The sequence below is a fragment of the Lacerta agilis genome, chromosome 11, assembly GCF_009819535.1.
Source record: "Lacerta agilis isolate rLacAgi1 chromosome 11, rLacAgi1.pri, whole genome shotgun sequence".
Taxonomy (NCBI): Eukaryota; Metazoa; Chordata; class Lepidosauria; order Squamata; family Lacertidae; genus Lacerta; species Lacerta agilis.
Window position 1 is genome coordinate 32,748,803 of NC_046322.1, and position 24,662 is coordinate 32,773,464.

General features: G+C 41.6%; 1 long non-coding RNA gene across 1 annotated transcript in view; it reads right to left on the bottom strand.

The window, feature by feature from the left end:
* The window catches only part of LOC117054915, a 100,190-nt gene that overhangs the window by 70,611 nt on the left and 4,917 nt on the right, over positions 1–24,662 (bottom strand). Inside the window, exon 2 of the long non-coding RNA XR_004427554.1 lies at positions 20,756–20,804. This is a non-coding gene — a long non-coding RNA (uncharacterized LOC117054915). The remainder of the gene's footprint in view (positions 1–20,755; positions 20,805–24,662) is intronic.

Genomic DNA, 24,662 nt, shown 5'->3' on the forward strand with positions numbered 1-24,662 from the left:
TGCATTCTAGGCCCAATGGAAACAAACCATTATGTGAACCCTATCTAAATACACGTACAGCCCCATGTTACACATTTCTACTCAGACGTAAGCCCCAATGAGTTCAGTGATACTCTAAATTAAGTGTGCATTGCATCTTTATAATATAAAATTTAAGCTTATATAAACAAGGACCACTAGAACAAAATAAATACCCTAAAGTGTGTTATTTGTCAGCAATAATGCACATACTTTTTTTTGTCCATCAGTTTTCTCCGAATTTTATCTTAGTAAAGTGAATTGTTTACAATTGCAATCTCTTTTGACAGGGTCAACATGACAGATTATATATACTGAAGCAGTTGTATTTACCAATGCCTTGTTTTGCTGTGTATCAAATAAGTATTGATATATATGTTTACATGGGCTAGCATCATGCAACAGTAACTCCCCTGTCTTACTGAATGCACCTGAAGAAACAATTTAAGCAGAATAATTCAAAATTTCAAAGACATGGAAATATGTAAGTCCTCCCACCCTCTCCAAATTATCAAGCATAATATTTTTACTAGATTAATTTACACATTGCAGCAGTTTCTCCCAATATTTACAATAAGAAATTCATATCGCCACTTGTCATTAAATATAACTGTACATCCAAGAGGCTTATAATAGCCTTTAATTAAACTGGCGATTGTTACAGGGTTTTCTGTTGCCCTTTGAAGATCTTAATTATTAGTTGTATCCAGCCTTTTATGGCACATAGATGGTTATATTAAATAATTGAACTGTATCGCCCATGGAAATATCATGATTTTTGTCTGTTTTAATCAGATCCTTGCATTTTGAGGTTTTAAAACGAATAACGCTCCCCCCTCCCCTTCCATGCGGTGTTACATTAGCATGCTAGGATATATATATAAAAAGGTGGCTTTTATGGGAATAATTGTTAAGCATGATGCATGTAAATGAGCTGCTTTTCTATGCATGGCTAGCAAAAGTGCTAATTAAATAGTTGGTATTCGAGGCTATGTTCGTTCATTGTTTAGTGACACACAAATCCAGCGATGTGTGCCAGCAGACATTTTAAGTTGAATGTTTTCTCTTCTGCGGTCTTTGTCATGAGATGGTGGCACCATGATGAGAACACTAGTGTAAGCAAAATACTGAAATATGCTTTAATAATGTTTTAACCATGTAGCAACACCAGCCTAGTTCCGTAATGAATTTTTAATTTCTTCATATAAGGATGTTTCGAGTTATCGCCGATGCATATTAAATCATATACATGAGTCATTTTCTCACTAAATTTGCATAAAATGGCTAAATGCTAATGCACCAAATGGGGTTTACTATATATGGTACAGTAAATATGCCCTTGCAAGCTCGCTGCAATCAATCTCCAGTATTTCATTAGCAGCTTACGCAGGGTGGGGTCAGAAAGGGGGGGCAGGAAGGGAGGGAAATGTTGTGATGCTTCCTAGAATATGATTACATGATACAATGGTGACAATATATGTGAAGATTCGGATTTAAGTAAGTTTTCCAAACGAGAAATGTAGAGAAATTAGCTTTCTGAAAGCATTGGTCCTATTCATATACAGTATGTCAGCAAAGCTGTTTGTGCATTTTTTTGCATTTGATTTTGAATGGCAAATTAAAATTTTATATATTTTACTTGTTCTATGCACATTTGGTCCAAATCCTGGCAGCATTTTGATATTTCCCATGTGCCAATTAAACAGATGATGATGATGAAAGAATCAGTTCTCTTCCACTATCTATTAATTGTGCCTACCTCATATTCATGCATTATATACTACTCCTATTAAATTCACACATAATAAGCTAGTATGAAGGCTATGGCATTGGCATGCCTAGCAATATTATTAGGCCAAACAACTGGGTCACATTAAAAAAAAAGACTTCCTCTTTTCTCTCTGCTGCGCCCCACCTCAATCATTTTGCCATCCAAAACATCTTTGTACCTGGTGTTGCATGTGTGTGTGTGTGTTTGGGGCATGCAATTCAAAAATAAATGTATAATTTGCCCTACAGTTATTTTAAATTAGTCCTGATAAATAATTAAGTAATGCATAATATATTATTTAGATGCAGTGGTCTTAAGAATTTGAGCGGTATTTCAACTACAATTAGAGTAATTTATTTATCAGTAAAAAATAATAATAATAATTTACATAATCACAGTTCAAAATCCAGTGGACTGGAGTGATATCAGAGAGACATCCATGAGTGTGGTAATGACTTAAGCATTAGATTGACTTAATAATGTAGCAATATCATATACAAGATGCTGGAATCTCTAATATCCCTTGTATTTGAGGAATCATTTTTAAACAATGAAGGTGCCCATATTGTTTTCTGCTTCTTATGCAGAAGCAAACTATTAGGGAAGGAACTAGCAGAGGCAACGTATCGTTTCTACTGTTTTGTTTTTGTTTTTGTCTTTTTAAAATACTAGAAGAGATCTGAGCTGTAGTCAATAACTAGGGTACTCTGAAAAACACTTTGCTTTTTTTCCAGATGATTCGGGCAAACAGCCCAATCCACAAACCAGTTAAGCCAAACACATCAATATTTATAACTCAAACCACAAATCAATCAAGCCACAACCACCGGATTTAAGCCAGTTTAGGTGCTACTGAAATACATCAGCTCCTTTTTAATCAAGAATCAAAGTTAAAAGCAAAAGCAAAGGCCCAAAGCTCATTATAGTTGGAGACTGGGCTAACGTGCCTCATATTAGATATGTCACATTATGGAATGTTCCTCAGGAGTAAATAGTTGTTTGTTTGCTTACCATATTTCTAGAGTAAGCCTAAATGGGATAGAGAGTGGTTAAATGCCACTATTTCCAAAGTTCTGCTAGGCTGCTCTAGCCATGGCAAAAGCTAGCAACAATTTTTGTTCCTTCTGATTTAAATGAGAGGTAAATTAACCAAGCCACTTCAGGATTTACAGAATTAAGGAGCTTGATCTGAAAGACTTTTGGGGCATGAGAGAGTTCTGAGGAGAACCAAGCACCCCCTAACATGCCCTTTGAAACATCTGAACTGCTCTGGATTGGACCCTACCACTCAGTGGTATATTTACACCCATGGAGCTTTCTATAGGTATACCAGAGCTGCTTCTGGGGTGGGTGGACCAGCCAGGAAGAAGAAGAAGAAGAAGAAGAAGAAGAAGAAGAAGAAGAAGAAGAAGAAGAAGAAGAAGAAGAAGAAGAAGAAGAGTTTGAATTTGATATCCCGCTTTTCACTACCCAAAGGAGTCTCAAAGCGGCTAACATTCTCCTTTCCCTTCCTCCCCCACAACAAACACTCTGTGAGGTGAGTGGAGCTGAGAGACTTCAAAGAAGTGTGACTAGCCCAAGGTCACCCAGCAGCTGCATGTGGAGGAGCGGAGACACGAACCCGGTTCCCCAGATAATGATTCTACCGCTCTTAACCACTACACCACACTGGTGCCTCCAAGGTGGTGCAGAGTCACACTACCTTCCATCCGAACAACCCTCAGCTGGCCTTTGGCCAGAGTTAGCTTTGGTCTATTTTTACTATATTTAATATAAAGCCACAAATATTTTCCAGTAGACAACACAAACTGATAAAATGCAATTAAAAGACACAATAGCCTAAAATAACTGCTTCCAGCACATTTCTAGCTTTAAAATTCCCCAGCAAAGTGAATAAAAGCAGATTATTAATATATGCAGATAATTAATATATGCAATGATTTTGAAACACTATGAGCACAGGTATTTTAGTTTTGTTTAAAAACAAACAAACCCTGGGAGAAATTTTCTTTAAAAAAACATTTTTGTCTGGTGCCAAAGTGACCAAAAAGAAGGTGGCAGGAGAACCTTCCACAACTACAAATGAGGAAGGTCTCTCTCTGGTAGTCCCACATTTCATTTTAGTTGGCAAAGGCACCTGGAATGGGGCCTGTGAAGAGGATTTCATTGTTTGGGTTGATGTATCTGAGAGACAGTGATCTTTCAGGCATGGCGGTCTCAAACCATTAGGAACGTACAAGGATAAAACCAACACTTTGAACTGAGCAGGAAACAGACTGGGAGCCAGCGCAACTAACAAAGCAGTGCCTTGATATGATCACATCACCAGCACCAGCTAACAACCTGGTAGCCCTACTTTGCACCAACTGCAGTCTCTAGCCCATTGTACAACACATTGCAATAATTGCAATAATCTACATAATTTGTACTATGTGTGTATTTATTGTAGGTCATTGAAGTTTAACACATTTCCCCCCAGGAACACTGCATTTTGAATACTATGTAGATGTTAATGGCATAAATTTTTATATTTCTGCCATTCTAAAGCCATTGTGTTTGATCTGGTTCATTCATTGACCTAAAACCAACAAAACAACACTGGGCATGATGCTGTCCCATTGAGCACATGGTTAATTCTGCCAGTAGCATCTGTTAGACTTCAAAATGCTTGACTCTGACTGAATACTACATACCTCCATAAACATCTTAGAGATGCTCCATCCCTAAGCATGCAAAAATTAATCCTTTTAAAATCAATGGGATTTGTTTCCAGATAATGTGTTTAGGATGGTGTTCCATCTGTTTAATATTCAATGTGTACATCAAAATAGTTGCTAGCTCTCTGTTCTGTAGCACCTGCCAACCTGGACTCATTTGGAAGGCAGGGCGGGATAAAAATTTAATAAACAAATAAAATGTGAAATATAACAAACAATACCAAAAAAATTGATCTATAATGAATGCAGGCTTTTTCTTCCCTGACCTATCAAACCTTTCCCCATAAAACAGCAGGACCCTTCCAGATGCCTGCTCACTTTCCCAGAGCCCAACCTCAGGATGACCAAATCACAATAGAAACACAGTGAAATCCTACCCAGGTCTATTCGGAATTACGGTACATCTAATTGAGTTTAGTGGGGCTTACTTGCAGGTATACTGTATAGAATTAACTTTTAACCAAATAAATAAATAGGTAGAAAAAAATGGAATGAGAAACAGAATGGGTGGGGGGAGAGGGAGAGAATATTTTTCTGAGTCTCTCCTTTACCCTAATATTTCATTTCCAGTCACATACATCTATTGAGTCACATAAATTGAGACAAGAGAAGACTTTTTGATCAGATATTCTTGAATAATGTAGTTCTATATCCATTCCTACAAGGAAGTAGTTTTGTACCTATAGATGGAGGAATCTAAATGGTCCAATAATTCCTACCCTCCAAAGTGGCTCAAATTACAGGTGGCATTTTTGAAAGGTACTCCCCCCCTTTTTTCCTTTTTTCTGGTAAGTTCACAATTGTTCCTGAACATTGAGTTATTTGTGCAGATACGTTCCGTCCTCCCTGGGTAAGCCTTTGTATCTACGTGGAGATCCAATAATCTCATGGATGGATGGTGCATCTCAGATCTGAATTACAGGAAACCAAAGTTCATGTCTTCTCTTGATAACAATATTTCTTTATAACCTGCATTATTTTTTCTTGAAAATTGTACTGCACTGGATAATCATAAGAAAGTGTGTTTTGCTTTCAAATTCATGACACTATACTTGCTGTAAACCATATTTCTGTAAGCCACACTAGAAATGCTTTACCAATGGATGGATGTGGATTTAGAACAATAAAATAAACTAGCCTTTTCTATGCCATTTTTAGGAAGTTGCCTTAGACTGAGTCAAGCCTTCGGTCTATTTAGCTCAGCATTGCTCACATGGACCAACAGTAGCTCTGCAGAGTTTCTTATGTGTAGATGCCAGGGATTGAACCTGAGACTTTCTACATGCAAAGCAGATGCTCTGCCACTGAGTTATGGCCTTTTTATATTTTAGGAAATGCTTTCTTGTTATTTACAAGTGGTGTCTTCATGACATATATTATCTTCTGTTTTAAAAGGTTCAATAGTGTAAGCAAGCATGTTCTACTAATACAATATACTTATGGTAGAAGAGATCAATGATACCGAAGAGGATCTACCACCTCCTTCTTTCTAGCTAACACCGCACTGAAACAATATTGGCATAATGAAAATTGCTAGTCCTTAAGGAACTGCAAGATTCTTTGTTGTTTTTGGCTTATGCTTAGACAATTATTATGGGACAATTGCCAACACGGCCAATAATACCTGGCAATCGTCACATACCTAAACCTATGTGCTGCCCTCCAGGCATATTTTCAATATGTACTGTACATAGAACGGATGCTATTGACATAAAGTACACAAAGTGATCTAATACACTGCATTAGATTAATCTCCGGATACATAGGATTCAGTCTGCAGCCATTCCAATCAGTGGGATCTTTGCTGCTGAATTCAGGGTGATATGGATTGTCTTCTTAACATCCCAACCTGAAATACATTTAGTGGAAGCAAATGTCATCCCAATAAATATGTATTTGTGGACTGAGGTCTCTGGTTGTTGTTGCTGATAAGCAACTTTGTTTCCCTGTCTCTGGTTTGCAGAGCAGTTGTGGGGTCATAATGTGCAGAATGCTCCCCAAACGTTGTTTTTGTTTTTTGTTTTTTAATGGAGCGATTGATGTGTTTTCCAGTTGTAATGTGAAATGAAATACTTATGTAGTTGGTTCCTGTTACAGCATTTGCTTACTTCTTAACAACATAGGCCTCTAATTTTAGCAACAGCTGCATGTCTATCTATTTGCCAGAATACACATTTGGACATATTTTTGCACACTGCATTTACTCACATGCTTTGTGACCTTGGGCTAGTCACACTTTTTAAAGTCTCTCAGACCCACTCACCTCACAGAGTGTTTGTTGTGGGGGAGGAAGGGAAAGGAAAGGAGAATACACATTTGGACATATTTTTGCACACAGGCATTTACTCACATACGCATACATTAGTCAAGACTAAAAATAACTGTCTTCTCTCTAAGCATGGACCATTGTGAATGTATGCAATGTTACTTGTAAGTATAAAAATTGTCACAAGATGGAGGAATTGAGAATGTATTAACTATTCCAGCATGCAGCATGTACAGATGCCCATATAATTTTGTATGTGTTCTGTACAATGTATGGGTGTGACCACATAAACACCTATTATAGAATCATTTCCAGAGCCTCTACCTATTTTGTAAACAGAATCTCTTGACATTTTGGGAGCCAACCAGCCACAGTAATTAAAAACAGATAACACTGAGCAATAGAACTGGATACCAGCAGGTATTAGAATGCTACTTTTAAAAAGAAGTATGTTTCCAGAGTGTCTATTTTTCAATAAAACAAACTGAAGCTCACAAAAGTACAAACAGAGACTATACACAATAACGGACCCTGCTGATGTCAACAGTGCCTTAAATAACAGCATTATTTCCATATTCCGGACCTTGGCTAATTGAGGGTACACAGACACATACAACTCTGGCTTCTTCATCAGCTTATTAGAAAGCCCATTAAGGTAGTTTCCCAAGCTATAGCTCATCAGCTGCCTCTAGAATAAGAAATTCAGCATTGCCCGTATCCTGGGCACTCAACATTAGTCATTAGAAACAAAACACTGTTGCCAGTGTAAGTAAAACATTTGCTTTGACAAATTCAGCAGGTGTATGACTTATTATTGTAAAAGACCAACATCCATTGAAGGTTGCAATCTGCCAGCCCTATTGAAACCAGAAGGAAATGTGTACTTGTCCCCTTATGCTCTTTGACTGGTTTTCTCTTTAAACTCAAGTCAAGTTCTTTCTTCCCTTCCTCTTTGGCCTATTGGCATGGGGGAAAGCAGTCTCCATGCCACACTGAGGTGGGTGGATTTAACTCCCAGTTGAAGAGTTAAGATGGTATCATTAGTTGCTCACAGCATGATTTCCCTCTAATCCTCTCTGGAACTTACAACAAGTTTAAATGTCCATGCATGATGTTATTAACTGGCTTTAGTGAGTACTTAAGACACGGAAATTTTTAAAGCCAACTCTAGACATGTTTTACTGTACCTAGCAACAAAGGTGCAGCTAGGCAGTGAAGACTACATTTTGCAAAGACTGGAGGAGGGAGAGAGAACTACATATGTAGGTGTTATTCCCTCCATGAGTGGAACAGATTGTAAATGTTACAGCTTGCTGGGAAACGGGTACACTCCTAGGGACTAGAAACTTCAATTTAAAAAAAAAACATATCTGACATTTCATTATTATTAAGAATGTGTTAGATTGTCATGCAAGCAGAAGGACTGAAGGCTTGCATTCTGAAAAACATGACTACAAAGCCAAAACACCTGTGTGTGTACATCCCTATATAGCATCAGAAATGTTTTGCATGTCTATGCCAAAGCTTCAGCTGGCTGAAGAAAAAAAAAAGAAGAATCTCCGAAGAGGAGTTTAACCAATGAAGCGGTGTTAAAAACTGACAACCTAACAAAACAACATCACTACCATTAAAGCCAGTTTGCTTCCGCGGTGCTATTAAAGACTCCACATTGCAATGATTCCTTGATGCCACCAAAAGAAAGACGTCACACTGTGGCTACTGGATGAAAGAAACGTAGATGGGAAATGCCGTGTTCTCACCACAACCAGCACCAAACCAGGCCGCCCCATCTAACTATAGAGGCGATTTTCACAGAGCCAGAGTAACAAATCAAAAGGAGCAATGACTGTCAGTAACTTTGCATGGATAGCTAATGGGAAGAGGCTACAGCTTTCGTAAGATCTTCATCGGAGGACTAGATTGTTGCGTGTTTAAAATGACGGTGGTGAGCGATGATGGAGCAACTAAAGATGAAAGTAATTCATTCAGTGCAAACCGGGTGCCTTTGCAAAGGGAAGTGGCTGGTGAAAGGAAGGCCAGCAACCTGAGGGCAGAGAGAGGGAGAGGGAGAGAGAGAGAGAGAGAGAGAGAGAGAGAGAGAGAGAGAGAGAGAGAGAGAAAGAGAGAGAGAGTACAGGGTGGGGGTGGGAAACTTTGACATGACTAACCTGACAAGGCGGAGGACAGGGAAGACGCTGCATTGCACTAGCAGAGGCAGAGCCTGCACCAGAGGGAGGAGAGAGCGCGCGCCAGCCTAGGAGATCAGCCATCCCGTCTCCCGGGAAACACCAATCACTGTTCGCGCCTGAGAGGCAACTGGTGCTTGTCACACAGCAGCCTGGTACTGCCCAGCGGCCCGCTCGCTGCCATTGCTACGCCAGTCCTCGGAGCAGCAGCAGCAGCAGCAGCAGCAGCAGCAGCAGCAGCAGCAGCAGCAGCAGCAACAGCAGCATCCGTCCTCAAACGGTTGAGTCAAGTGCACCTTATTCTGAACCAGCCTAGCCTTCTCCCCAGAAAAACGCACACACGCATCAGAATAATCTGATATTCTCAGCTCACGAGAGGGATAAAAAACAAAACAAATCAGTAATAATAATACAAAAACAAAAACAGCCAAAAACTTTCCTTCCTCTTTTGTCTGGTGCTGGTTTGGTTTTTAGCATGTTTGCAGGTAACTCCCCCCCCCCCTTCTCTTCTTGTAGCCTCAGGTCATTAAGCAACAAGCGGCAGGAATTCAGCAGGCCAGCTGCCTGTCTGTCCACCTCCTCCCTGCCCTCAATGATCTTCAGCATCTTTCATAAAGGGCTGCACTAAGATCACATTGCACGGTGCTAGGGAACGACCAGCATGGAGTCAGGCTCAGCAGCAACAACAGCAGCAAGGCTCTCTGTTCCAGCCAGAGCCCTCACTCCTCTGGGCTATCCAGGAGAGCAGCTAGCTTTGGAAAGGGGAACCAGAGCCACAAACCAACAAAGGCTTCTGCTTATACCTGCCTAGGATAATAGCAGAACCATAACATGAAAAACCAATAATATTAATAACACAATTGTCACTGCCTGGACTATCGGTATTCCATTTTCCTTTGACCTCATTGCTTACAATTCCACCCCACAAAGTGTTTGTGTGTGTATCAGGATAACACTTAATGAAACTGATGAAGTAGTCTGCAGTCCACAAAAGCTTATGCCATGACAAAATAATTAGTCTGTAAGGTGCCACAAGGTTGTATGCTGTTGTCTTTAGGGTAATAGACTAGAAAGGGTTACTGCTCTGGGAACTTCCCAAGCTAAGGTGTCCCTCCTGTGATCTGTGGATCTCTTCATTGGGCCTGAAACAGATCAGACCCTCGGCTCACTAAAATCTGTGACTAAAGAAGGTCTTCCTGATTTAAACATACTGTGTATAAAAAAACAGGTTTGCAGCCTAAACTACAAAGCTGGAAGACTTGGATGTAATCTTGTGTAACTCCACTGCAGCTAATGGGACTAAGGCCTTGTGCCTGCTCACTTGGGAATAAGCTCCACCTGACTAAGGAGAATTTACTTATGAGTAAGTATACAGTACATAAGATTGTACTGCACATCAACTTCCATACAGGTACTTCAGACAAAGAACTGGACAGAGTCAGATAGAGTCCTGGACAGAGTCATAACCTTGTTTCCATTGAGGTTAGCGGTAAATTGCTGCTGGATGCAATTTATGAGCCTTGGATTAAACTTCAGTCTTGGCAAAGTCCATGAAAGAAACTCTTACTGGTATATTTCACTAGAAAATTAAGTCCTGCACTACTGAAATGTATTAAGATGTCAAAAATCTGTATCATTATCAAAAGGTAAATAATATACATGTGTTGGTATTGTGAAATGCACTCCCAGTCAGTTTAGATAATCATTTAAAAAATAATGAGCATTTTCAAAATGTGAATGCCCTTTTCTTCTTAGGGTTACTTTCTGTTTGCTACCTCTTTCAAAACCTCCCTCTTGCCCCACCCTAATTAAATGAGAAACAGGCAAGAAATCCCAGTAAATCCACCATTTCTTTGACAGAGAAACACTGATTAAGCAACAGAGTAAAATTAAAAATGTTTATGAAATGCTTGTTTAAAAGAACCCAAAATGCACAGGTGACAATTATTATTTTAACCAATGGAGAGGCTCTTATGACACCCTATGAACCCCCTAGGTTCTATGTTCCTTTATATGGTAATAAACCCCACTGGTTCCATGGATCATACTTCCGAATAAGTATTTAGAAACACAAACTTTATGGTCCAGTTCTCTACTTGTGTATTCAGACCGTCCCTTGAGTACCCAGACTTACAGTTGATTTAAAAAAAAAAATGTTGGCTAGTTATTATGCATAATTTTTTATTTGGGGCCTACAGCTGAAATAGTTTACTCCAGTGAACAGCAATACTATAGATGTCTACTCAAAAGTAAACTCTACTGATTCCAATGGAGTTTACTCTCAGGTGAGTGAGTATAATATTGCAACCTTAGTGAACTGAGGACTCTGGCCAGTGCCATGCACTCTTGAAAGTTCAATAACTGAATTATGTTCAAAACCTTTAAAAATCATTATTACCCAAGTAGAGTAGACCCACATTGAAATGACTATACCAAAGTTAGTCATGCCCATTAATTCCAATGGGTGTACTTTGAGTATGGCTAACCCATAATTGTTAAGGGTTGCATTCAATAAAAATCATACTCATAGCAGACCCATGGAAATGAATGTACCCAAGTTAGTCATGTCAATTAATTTCAACGGGTCAACCCAAGTAGAGCATAATTGGATACAACCCTAAGAAAAGAAAACATTTTACCATTAACTTTTGGTAAACCATTTTGATACTGCCACCCCTTCCTCTCAACAAACAGTATTACGTAATCCATTACGATCACAATTTACTATTCATCTAGTTAATTAGTCTTTTATAATTCACAGTGTTGATAGCTGGAATACTCAACAACAGCGTGTTTTTTTTTAAAAAAAATACAATAAAACTTAATGGCGAACAAAATAGTGGAGAGAGTAAGAACTAAAACAAAAGCAGCATAATAATGTATAACATCACAAACTACTGATTTTTTTTTTACCAGTTGCCCCTTTTAAATGCTAAATCAAAGGCTGAACTGGTTAGGTCCATTATAAGTTATCATTATCAATTTTCTTAAAGCAATGAAAGCAAAGTATTTCATTGTGAAGCACTATTGTGGCACCCAATCCTGTATGGGCAGGCCCCTGTAATTCTACTGTGATTCCTCATTAAAGCTCCTCTCACATACACTGTGTTGTTTGTCAAGCTCAAACTGATTAATATTCAAAGAGAAGTCCTAAATATAGTAAACTGGAGAGCTAACCACAGCAAACTTTCTAGGCTATCATTACTATAAAACCAGCCAGCTGAAACATTTTTTAAGAATACAGACTGTATATGCTGTTTATTTTCAAGATTACTTGAGAAGCAGTTTTGCAACTTGAACTTCTAGAGAAAGGATTACCCTGGCTCTACCTCAGCAATTCAAACTCCCAAACTGGGAAGAAAGAAAGGGGGGGGAGTTTGCTTGCCTGAAATAACTTTTAAATGAAGACCCCCTTTTTTAGTTGTTTTTTTGTTATGTTGTGCATTGTACAGCCTAGCAATGATATTAGTTCTAGTGTGGGAAAATATTATAATTGAGATCTGGTAAGTTATTTGCAGACTTCAAGTTTTTCTTTACACTGTGCTGACATTTAGCATAGCCCTAGTGAGGAAAACAATACTGCCATTCATGGCTCTAGACGTAGGTTTCAATCGACTTAAGCGGGCACAATGAAACTTGGTCATTCACTGGTTACCCATATTGTGTTCTCAAATTTTCTCTCAGCAAAAGTATAATGACTCAGTATTGTATGGCCGCATAGACAAGGGCTCAGAACAAGAGACACTAGTTTTGTCTGACGGTGTGAGAAAGTCGTGAAGGGATCTTTTCTTCCAGATGGTGTTAAATTCAGCTGCCTTTTTAACATTGGCCTTGCAGAGCAATCTGGTGCTATCTTTTCAAAAAAGAATGAGGCTGGTTCCCACTAGTTAACATGCATACTCACGCAAGCCTGCAACTTCACTCCCAACTGTTTTACAATGCAATGGTATGCTAAATAAATTTGATCTGGGCTCTTCCAGTGTTAACGCTAGCCATCAAAGGCCTGCTCAGATTATATTTATACTTCTTTGGACCCAGCTTTATGTTTGCAGGCTATTTCAAGCTCTCAAAAGAAATATCACCTTACTGCCACAAAATTATTTTGGCTGAAATATTGTAAATCACAAACCAAACTGAACTTTTCTCACAATTGGTATAGGTTGAGAGTATGTGTGGAGTAAAAATAATAATGGATAAATGAACTTAACCTACTTTGTGTCAAATCAGTGGAAGAGAAATAATAAATAATAATGAAATAACATTAAAATGTGTTTTATTGATTGATACTCATGTAACATTAGCAGGGTACAAAACAATTCTGATGTGACAATGGCTAACACAGAATTATATCATAAGGGGGGGATTCTTAGGTGCTTTCCTTAACAAATGTACAGAAAAGACCAAGAGGTAAATAAGATCTCATTTCATAAAGTAAAATGTAATTTCACTCCACTAGGGTTTTTTTTTTGTTTTTTTTTGCTAATCAAAAGATTTCCCAAGACAACATCTTATTACCTTAATTGAAACTCTTTAAGAAAACTACACACTTTGTAATGTAAATGTTAATTGTAGTAGACAATGACCCTAGGTAAACAGCACCCCTGGACATGCAGTAAAGAAGAGGGGGGGGGAAGGCAGCAATGCACTTAACAATGAGAGGCTGGTCACACAAACAGAACTTCCAAAGTAAATAAACAAGGGGACTGTTCATTGGTCACTAGAGTAGTAAACTCTGGCACGTGCACAGCAGCCAAAACGGCCCTTTTGTAAACAGTCTCGCCATCCAAAATTCAGTGCAAAGTAACTAGCTAAGCTTCTTAAAACTAAGCTCTTGCAAAAATCATTTGTGTCTGCAGGCCACGGTGCCTTACTTTAAAGCCACATCCTTGCTTTTATTTTATTTTTAAATGCCAAGTACATGTCATTACTGGCTGCAGGTTTATATGCTGGGTCTTACTGCTGATTAAAAACACATAGGAATTTGCTATCACATGTGTTACACATGCACACATATACACACAGGGTGTATTCTGGCCTAGGGTGGCTCTGAAGTTTATCAGAAATGAAGAGTCTGCTTTCTTATCTTGGGAGCATCCCTGGGGCAAAGACTGCACTTCCAAAACAAGCTGATTTAAATATAATTCCTGAAACCACCACCCCAACAAAAATTGCAAAGTGCAGTAATTAAAATTAAATATTGTGGAGGGGGGGTGTTTGGTAGAGAGGGAGAGGATTTGCCCAGGAAATATATAAACACCTTGCTTCCCACCACTTTTCTTTTGTGAGCTTCACTGTAGAAAATTTCCATCTCAGAAGCAAAGCTACATTTGATTATGAGTAGCTGAAACAGTGGTTATAGAATTAACAGAAACAGACAGTCTGCAGCTACAGAACAGTTGGGGTCCCCACTTGGGAGCCTGCAGATGGCTGTGGGTGGGAAATGCCTCCACTTTCTTAAGGGATGGAGATGAGTCTGGTGTGGTGCACTTGATGTTTTTTTCATAGGCAACCCCCACAGGGCTGTCTGTCATAGGCTGCCGGGCCCATAGCTTTGCCACTTGCCCCCGAGCGTGGGAATGGGAGCGTCCAGCCGTTCACATCTCAGGCATTCCGTTTAACGGAATCAATTAGGCAAGACCAGACCCCTCAGATTCCCCACCCCCTTGCCTTCCCTCCCTCCCTCTCCCTCTCTCTCTCTCTCTCTCTCTCTCTCTCTCTCTCTCCCTTGGTCAGGTCTATGTATACGTCCTAATTATTTCAGTTTGAGATGCCTGAGCAGTTTCCTGGATAGATCTGATCAACCTTAAACAAGAAGAGAGCAGGCGCACACGTGGGTTTTGGCGTAAATGTCACTTTCATTTCTAATACTAGAAGCAGAGTAAGACACAGACTACTTTTTAACACTTTGACAAGGGCGGAGGCAGTCTCGTCTCCATCACGTTTTTCTGCTTCAGTAGCTTCCTCAAGGAAACCCTTTTGGAACAGAGAAGCATCTGTGCTTGCATTTTGAATAGAAGACTGGTCGGCACAAAAAAATTAATAATAATAGAAATGGTAATAGTAATCAACCTTCACCTTCCTCCTCCTCCCCAGTCCCAGTTTTGTGGAACTCTACCAGATCCTTGGTAGACCGAAATGATTAACCTAGCCTTATTCTTCAATCCAAATGTTTATTTTTTATTTTAGGCTTTGGCTTTCATCTCTTGGAATAACAACATACCCAGTAACACTACAAAACTTTTTAAAGTCTCACAGGCAGAGTTTGGCCCTACACACACACACACACACACACACACACACCTTAAAAATAAATTATAAATACTTTAAAAGCACACAGGCCACAGCATTGTGCTTCCAAACGCATGCTAATCGTTTCTCAATGTTTAGCAAATACTGCAGTCTTGTAAACACTTACCCAGGAGTAAGTTTCATTGAACTCAATGGAACTTGCTTCTGAAGAAGCGTGCAACCGCTGGAAAACAATTACATCAGAACTTAAAGCATTAACTTAATCACCCCCCCCCCACCTCCCAGAACTGCAAAAAACTTGCACATGCATTTGTTTACCATGAGCACCATATCCTCTTTGCAGCGTATGGTTTACTCTTCATCATCCTGTGCCTGTCATCTTGTACATGTATACATGTACAGATATATTTGGGAATCGTATGTCACTGAATTTCGTCCTCTCTCTCTCTCTCTCGCCTTGAGCTGTAGAAAACGTGCCATTCAATAAGAATTCCTGACATGGTTGGGTCTGTCTCTTGCTGGAGTTCCTTGTTTCCTTGTGCAGCACGAAGATCATGAAGGAGTTTTTACTTTCGGTTATCTAGCTTTATGAAGACCAACACACTCATACAGCTAGATAACCAAAGATAACAACTCGCTTCCCTCATATGCTCTGAGGTCGACTGGAGCGTCTTTTCCGCCCCTCCTTCTCTAGAATCCAGATTGTTTCTGCAAATAGACTTCTCCAAGAACACCAGCCGTGCCTTAAAATATTCATCCTTTCAGCGCAATTGTCACCTGCCTCACAGTGTCTGGACTTATGTGTGCTTCTAATAACACATCCCAAGTAGATCCGTCGCCTTCAAAGTTTTATTCCGAACTTTTCTTGTGTCTTTCTCTTTTACCCCCATCCTCTCTCTTTCTCCTTCCTTTAAAGCCAGCGATTTCCGGCAGCGATGGATCAACTATTCATCTGTTTAATATCAGAAAGTAAAACCAGCTATTAAGGTGCATCAAGCTGTTAAGAGTGCGAAGCATCCATCCCTCCACAGGCCTCTATTTGCATTGTAAATTGCTTCATTCTCGTGAAAAGTCTTTAGCCTCTATAAAGATGTAAAGCCACCGGCAATTTCCAGCGCAGAGCAAGGAGGAAGAAGGGGGTGTGGGAGTGTCTCCCATTTCAGCAGAAATTGACAAGATGATGGTGGTGGTGGTGGTGGTGCGAGGATCCAGCTCTCCCTCCTGATCCCTTTTGCGGATTATGCATCAGAGCGCTCTTAAAAATTCTTATTTTAACCAAATGGTGGCAGCAAATATCTTGCGGGTTTTGAAGGGGAGGTGGGGGAGGAAGCAACCTGGCAGACCCACGATTTCTCAGGATTCCCAGAGCTGCTGCGCATGAGGAGCTGCAGGTCTTGCTGGCTGGCTGGCTGGCTGGCTGGCTTGCTGCTGCTGCTGCCCCCGGTCTGAAAGAAGGAGAAAAGGGCTATCATTGGAGGGCTTGCAGTGGCAAAAAATGTTGACCAGCCCGGCAAGGTCAGAGGTCCTGGACCGCGGGAGACCAAGGTAATGATGATGTCACGAGGAAGCTCAAGTACACCCGGTTATTGCTATGCATGAGCGATCAGCGATCTGCCCCCTCCGCGCCATGGGGAAGAGCGGCGGCGGCGGCAGCGGCAGCAGCAGCACCCTCAGAACACCATTCCTACTCTCCCAACCAGCACAGGATCGCCTTCTCTAGCGCTACCGGGAGGAGAGAGAGGGGGCGGGATATATAGAGGTGTGTGTGTGTGTGTGTGTGTGTCGCGGCCTTTTACCTTCCCCGTTGCTAGCGCGGATCTCTCTAATATCCAAAGACTGGGAGGAATCTCTCTCTAAGGACAGATAAAAGCGTTTCAGGTCGGGGGAGGCGGGGAGCGGCTTGGAAATAGGGCGGGGTGGGGGAAAGAGAGGAGAGGCGCCTTTGCCTGCATCTCTCTCTCTCTCTTCTGGCAGACTCTGCATGTGCTGTGCAGGGAGATGTGTGTGACTGAGCCAGGCACTCGCGGCTCGCTGCTGCTGCTGCTTCTACGATAACTGCTTAAAGCAGGGCCTTGCTTTCTGGGACTGGGAATCTACGCGCGTCTTTACGCAGCGCAAGCGGAGGTGCCATTGCATTGCTAATTCGCTCTGCCCGTCTGGCGCTTTGGAAATGGCTTCACTTCTCGCTCCCTGCTCAGGGGCTACAAGCCCCTCTCCGCCAGTGCTACTTGTACCGTGGAGGTTGCACAACGCAGTTTACGCGCGGGGGGGGGGGATGCTGCAAAGAGCAGGCTGCTCAAGCCTCGTTCCCTCTCTTCCTTTCCGAGCTGCTCTCTGTCTCCAGCAAAGCCCCCTCTCCAACAGACGCGCGCTCCCGCTCGCCCGTTTCACACATAGCACATTTCTCCCGTCTTTCCCTTGACCCTCCCAGCTCTGTACAACGCAACGCAAGCGAACATGCGGCTTTCCTTTCCAATTTTAATGCATCCGTTTCATTTGAAGATGTGTCCAAACACAGCGAAAATGTACTCTGGGTTGTTTTTCAAACTTCCTACCGCTGCTGATGGCAATGGCAATGGCAAGCAGTATGCCCAGGGAAGCCCTCCATCCTGAAAGGTTCATATACACCCTGTTCAGCCTCTCCACATTCCCCTAACCTCCCAAAAGGCAAAAAGGAGCAGGCATTCAGAAAGGGGCATAAGGGGCATTACCCTATGAATTCCTGCTATACAATTTGGACAGGGAGATTTTATATATTCTTCCCAGTGTAAAGTGCAAACATTGCAGGCCCTCTTGATTATATGGGAAACCTTGAATCTCACGGCAGAGATCTGCGCTGTTTACTGATCAAATTAATAAATACACTTCAACCGCTTGGCAGTTTATAAAGGATGGATATTTAAACATTCAGCAAATCTATGTCTGCCCCCACACTCCTAAAAGAACCAGGAGTCCTGCTATTGCATGTTAAGGTATAGTGTGCTAAGGGCTAAAGGAAACAATATATACTATACTGTTCAATATGGTCCAGGATTGTTTAAAGGACAGTCTTCAGAGTGGATTTTAAAAAGGCATCTTTCCTACAATGTGCCATACCTGCATGAGTTAGCATTTTCTCCTTCACATATAAAAAGGCAACATTTGTGTATGTGTGTGTGCCCGCGCGCCTGTGTGCGATACCTAAGTGTATGTGCACTCGCTCGCACACACGCACACACACACATCACAACCAGCCATCATCACCATATTAACGTGCTTGTGTGTTTTCCAGGGTATCTAACCTGCATGCCTGTCACTACCCTGAAGGGCGAAAACTGTGGGGTTTTGTGGAGCGAGACATGTCTACTTTCCCAATGTCTACTTTCAATACTCGAAATTAGACATGTCAATGGCTAAAGATGAATCCTGCCATTTATACAGGCAAAAAGAAAGCAAAATAAAGTAATGGCAAGGCAAAGTCCCCGATTAATTGATTGAAATGATTCCTAGGTTGATGCTACCTTTAAATGTTCTAAAAACAAAGCACTTTCACAACTGACCATGCACTCAAGCCACAACTGTTTTTATTCAGTGCCCTCCCTGTATTGTTAATTATGCATCGTGAAATGCCATAGTAAGGTACACCATGCTTATGGCATCAGTGTCATGTTATATAAGACAACACGAGAAGGCCATGCCTCTGTTCTTCCACAGACAGAACAAAATGGTGAGGATTCCTATGTACTATGCAGCGAGCTGCGCTTTTTTTTAACCATCTGAGGCTGCATAGGTACCAGCGGCATTAGTGAGTTGAGCAGCAGTATGTATAAAGACACACGTTCCTTCTGATGGTCTGTAGAAGTCTAATGAGCTTCTCTGAATTGGCAGATACACAGAACAAAGCCCTGCCCCCCACTTTATTTCGCAATAGCTAGAGGCAGCAGTGCGAGTGATCGGGCATGTGCTATAACAGACCAGGCTTATGAGCTGATGCATTAAAATCAGAGACAAGAACATTCAGATAACGTGATGTCTCTCTGGGCATGCTATACATATTGGCATATATACACGTGCGTACACGCGCCCGAATGCGTTTAAAATGAAGTTGGCTAACGAGGTAAGCCTTGGCTCTTATTTATTTTGACGCTGCTTTCAGGATGCATTGAATTCAATGGGACTTCTGCTACTATTCACCTCCTGCACTTAAAAAGAGCATGACTTGTTTTCCTCTATCAGTTACCACGTAGACCAAGAAACACACCTGTGTCGTTTTGCAGATCGATAGCCTTTGGAGCCCTCATGACGTGAAAACAGCTAACGTCACAAGGATAATCTTGCTGATCATTAAACACAGAAAGGATCGCCCTCCCTGCTTCTCCTTTGCTTTGCAGGTATCTAGGAAATCCACACGTTATTCTAAATATCTTCGCATGGAAGGATTATCAGTTACTTTCAATGGGATTTCCAATTATGTGTGTTTAAGGTGTTGTTAAGGCAGCGTAGAAAACCCCTGACGTCTCTGAATGTCTACAGTGCCTATGAATCAATTGTTCTCTCCATGTATTCTTTACAATTCCGTTTTTCCGTAAAATAAACCACATTTGGATAAGCAGTAAATGCAGCTGTATGAGGCGCCTCTGGTACTGCTAAACTGACCACACCGCCATGTTGCTGGGTTTTGTTTTGTTTTTCGTTATAGGCATTTCCAGTAAGCGGGTTAGCCTTATTTTAAAATAAAAATTCACCGAGAACGATGGAATCGCCATTTTAAAGCAATCTGCTTTATTTGAAATATCCTGAACTCTAACTAGGCTCTCTAATAAATGGCCTGTATATTTGGATGTGATTGCCATGCTTATTTTCTAATCTCTTTATGTGTCTCCAGATGGTTGTGACGTAAAGGCGGAGAATCCTGCAAGGGGTTCCTTTGGAATAAACAAGCGCTGTTAACCTGAGAGTGGATCTTATCTGTTGCACCACCTACGAACCAAAATTCTGTTTTCGGGACAAGTCCTCCGGTTTCATGGTGGGGAAGGGTGTGTCTATATAGGAAGCCTGCTAGGCTCCCATGAAAAGATGTCCATAATTCCGAGATTGAAGAGCACACATTCCAATCCCTGATTCTTCGATAATTCACTTGGAGCTCAATTCTGCACATGGCTACTAAAAAGTAAGTCCAATTGAATTCAATGGAACTTACTCACAGGAAACTGGATTGCAGTCTTAAACGTAAACTGCAATCCTCTCTTTAGAGCCCAGTGTAAAGTCATTTCATTCCGCGAATCTGCATGCCCCAAGAAGTCTCGTTGTACCTGCTTGGCTTTTTATTGTATTCCTGATATTGGTTTCTATACTTACTGTACCTTCCACAAACAATATATTTAGGACCATATGTCTGCAGTATTGCCACACCTAATATCCAGGGCGCGAAAGGTAAAAGGTCTGAAAACGTTGCACAATGGTCTCTCAGAGGCAAATGTTATGCTATTACTTTTGTGTGTGTGTGCTGTTGCTTATTCGGCATCCACGTACATTTCTTAATTTAATCATTAGGTTTAAAAGGGATTACCTTTATGTGTTGATTGTCACTCCATTTGATGGTCGCTTGCTGTCTGGCTCTGGAAAATAGACAAAAAGAGAGAGAGGCGTACGATTATTTAAAAATAAATATTTATGTTTATTTATGGGTTGTACTAGTGCATTCTGATTCAAGGCCTGTATAGCAGCAGCAGCAGCAGCAGCAGCAGCAGCAGAAGAAGCAGAAGAAGAAGAAGAAGAAGAAGAAGAAGAAGAAGAAGAAGAAGAAGAAGAAGAGGAAGAAGAAGATCAGCCAATCCACTGAATCCTAGAGGCAAAATCCTCCAGGAAGTTCTCCTGCGCAACCCCCATGAAAATTAATGTGTTGGGGTAGGGCATTATCCTGCTGCCTACACCAGCTCTCCTCATGAGGGCTGCTCAGGAGAACTTATTGGTGGATTGTGACCCGTGGCTCCAAACTGCATTGTCCAAAGAGCTGCTAATGTTATTTTCTTAAAATGAATTGATATGCTGAACAGGAAATAAAAACCAGGTGTGTATGTTCTCTTCTGGTGTCAGAAGAGTTAAATATTTCATTTTAGATATATATGTATATATCCTCAGTGGTAAACTGGGATAGAAAGCCCAGAATCTGAGAGAAGGGAGGCCGAATTTCTAAACTGAGATTATAAGAATAGCTTGATTTGTGGGGTGGGAGGCGGGGAAGGGAGAGGCGTCTGTATTTACATGCTGTAGGCTGCCAGTTGCTTAATAAAGGTCGGAGGCTCCACCTAGCCTCCACTTTCAAAATATGCAAAACGCTCTCTCTCTCTCTCTCTCTCTCTCTCTCTCTCTCTCTCTCTCTTTCTCTCTTCAAGCCTTGCAGGTTCAGATCGCTGCTGGCTTCATGGAGTTGCTTGGCTCTAAACAGACTCAGGCTAGTTACAGATTTACTCAAAGAAGAGCAGTGTTCGTGCATGTATTCCTTCTCGCCACCCCCACTCCACCCCTCTTCTTTGCATCACAGGATGGTGTTAATCACTTCAGCCAAAAAGGGGGGGGAGAGAGAAAGGGGGTGTCCTAATGCTACTCCCAATCAATCACGTGTGTTTAAAAAATAAAAAAGGACGAGGAGAAGCACTATTTGCTCTTTTCCCTGAATATACTGGGTATCCTTCTTCAGTCTCCTCTCCCACCTTTTTTTTTTTAATGAGCCCTCTTGCATAAATACATGGTTCTCGACTTTGCTCCCCATTGGAGCTGGCGAACTGGGTGTGCTTAGAGTGAGTAGCATTCAAGGTGGGTGGGAGGAGAGAGCGTGGAGGCGAAACTCCACCGGCTTAATAGCAACCTGTACTTTGGAGGCTCCAAGACTCTGGCAGCTCAGCGAAGCCAGGCAATCTGGGAGTTTGGCCGATCTAGAACCCAACGCTACCTGAACGACCGACTCAAATCCAAGGGCGACATCGACTCCAAAACCTATCACCTAAGTCGGTCTACGACGCAAACCTGTGTGTGTGTCTGCTTAGCAGCAAGCCCCATTGATTTACTCCCAAGTAAGCTTGTACAGGATTTGGTCCTTTACTGACTTGTGCATGGAGCTGTTCGCAACTCGCCCAAGCTATCATACTTCTCACAGGCGCTCTCGAACCCACAACCTGAGCGTCTCATTCAGAACTAGCAAAACCAATGAAAACGTTGCCAACGACTTCTAATCTACACCTCGAAAGCTGCTTGCAAACAATGCCAAGGTAAATCAATCCACATATACTTGCGAGGCAAATTCACGTTGCCATAAATTTAATTACACTACTTTCTTTATAAATTTGGCAGTCCAAGTAGGGAACAAGTTTCAAATTAGGAATTCATTAGACATATTATTTCACCAGTCGTGCCTATTTGAAGTTACAGAAAGAACTGCTTCTCTAGATGTAAGGCACGACAACAACAGCTTTCCTCACTCTTTTCAACCCTTATGCAAGTAAATAATATATCTTTCAACTGGTATAGCCACAAAAGTCCAAGTTAAGGTGGTCAAAGGGAGGTGCTAAGTCGGGAAGTTTGGATCTCTAAATACATTGTGAGAAAGCGCCTCCCTTGCACCCTTCTCTAAAATAAGCAAATGTGCAGCCTGAGTTATTTTCACCGAACACTTTCTCTTTCCATTTTTCACTGTTCTCTCTCTCTTCCCCCCCCCCCCCCCGCCTTCGCTGTCAATCTGTGTGCTAATTAATAGTCCCCTCGTCCCGAGGAAGTGCCTGCAACGCCAACAGGTTTCATATCACACGTCCAAAATCATCAGAAGCTCTCCGGTTAACCCATAAAGCTCTCCACTTCTGTTTATCTTCCTCCTAGGTTGCAGGGAAAGTCAATGGAAGCTCTAACAATGCAACCTGTTCAATGAAGCAACTATCTCGCTCTTCCTCTTTCTAGCCCTGAACCTGACACAGACACCGATGGAGTTCACGTTCAGAGTAACACACACACACCGCTCGTGAATCAGCTGAACAACTGTAGCATAAAGTTCTCGCATAGTCCACACTTTCTCCCCCTTCCCCAGTTTCCCCACATTTAGTTTATAAAGAAGGCTGGTCGTGAGAAGTCGGCAGATATACTTACTTTTTCTCGTTTCTCCTCGTTCCAACAGATTTGGGGTGGGGGGAGGACAGTGTGATCCTAGATCTTAGGTGAATGTGGTGGAATCTTCGGCAAGCAACAAGGATTCCTTAGCCAAAACTTCATTTTAAATCGAAGAAAGCAGTTTCAAAGTCTCCCAAGATTCGGATCATCCCTTTCCTCATCTCTATTTATAACTGGCTTTTTAAAGTTCCATCGTAGAACACTTGCACGACTGCATTCTAAAATGGGTCCTTTTCCATCCAGAGGGGGGGTGAGAATGAAGAGGGGATTTAAACAAACAGTTTTCTTTTCCCAATACAGCTTGCACAAAGCGCCAGAGTAGAAAGTGAAGTATTGTATGTGTGAGCCACTCTGCAAGTTAAAAAAAAAAAAAACCGGGGGCGGGGGGGGGGGTTGGCGAGGTCTAGCCCAGCCCTCTCTGGAAAGCAGGACGTGCTCTGAAATTCAACCAGTTTCCCCAACGCTTTTGTTGCTCGCGAACTGAAGCCCTATTGTTCGTCCATTGCCACGGTCTTTTTCAATCCCTGCTATACGTTATGCGTTGCCAGAGATAATGAATTTGCACCAAACCCTCTCCCAGCCCTTTTCTGACAGACGGAACAAATTAGAAATGTCTAGCCTAAACGGGAGCAATGGCTACATTTCCCTGTGGTGGAAGAGCAGGGAAATATGCATTTCTGCGTGGAATTCTTCTTTTCTTTTCTTTTTCTTTTTCTTTTTAAAAAACTACCTTTGCATTAAGAGCCCGCCTTTAAAAACAAAACAAAAAACTTTTCACTTTCACGATTTTTCTTTTTAATGCTTCCTTCCGAAGAATAGAGTTGCTCTCTATGCCTTTCTTCCTTCCTTTCTCACTCCTTTTCTTTCTTCAATTCTTGAGGCAACCAGCTATTGTGAGTTTATGCTGTTGCCTTCTTCTTTGCAAAACACTCGTGGCCATCTGAGGGTTTTTTTTTTTTTTTTGTAAACTTGCTCCGTGCTCTTCCGCGGTAGGTCAGGACTCTGTCGAACACTTTGGCTGCCTGGGCTGCCGATACTTCAACATCGGCTTTCTTTTCCTTTTCTTAAACGCTTTTTAGGTAAAAGCCAGGCTTCTCGAGTTGATGCCTTCGGCGGAGAAGGATTTGAAAGGGCACCCGTCCTTCTTACTCACAGAGGCTAGCAAGAGAATGAGCCCCAGTACGGTTCATTTGGAAGAACGCGGGTGCAGGTTGCGCCCTATACACGCATGTTTCAGTGCAATAGGAGGCGGGCGGGCGCGTGTGCGTCTGTGTCCTAGGACACGGGTGTAGGGCTGCGCAACAGAGAAGGCTAGCCCC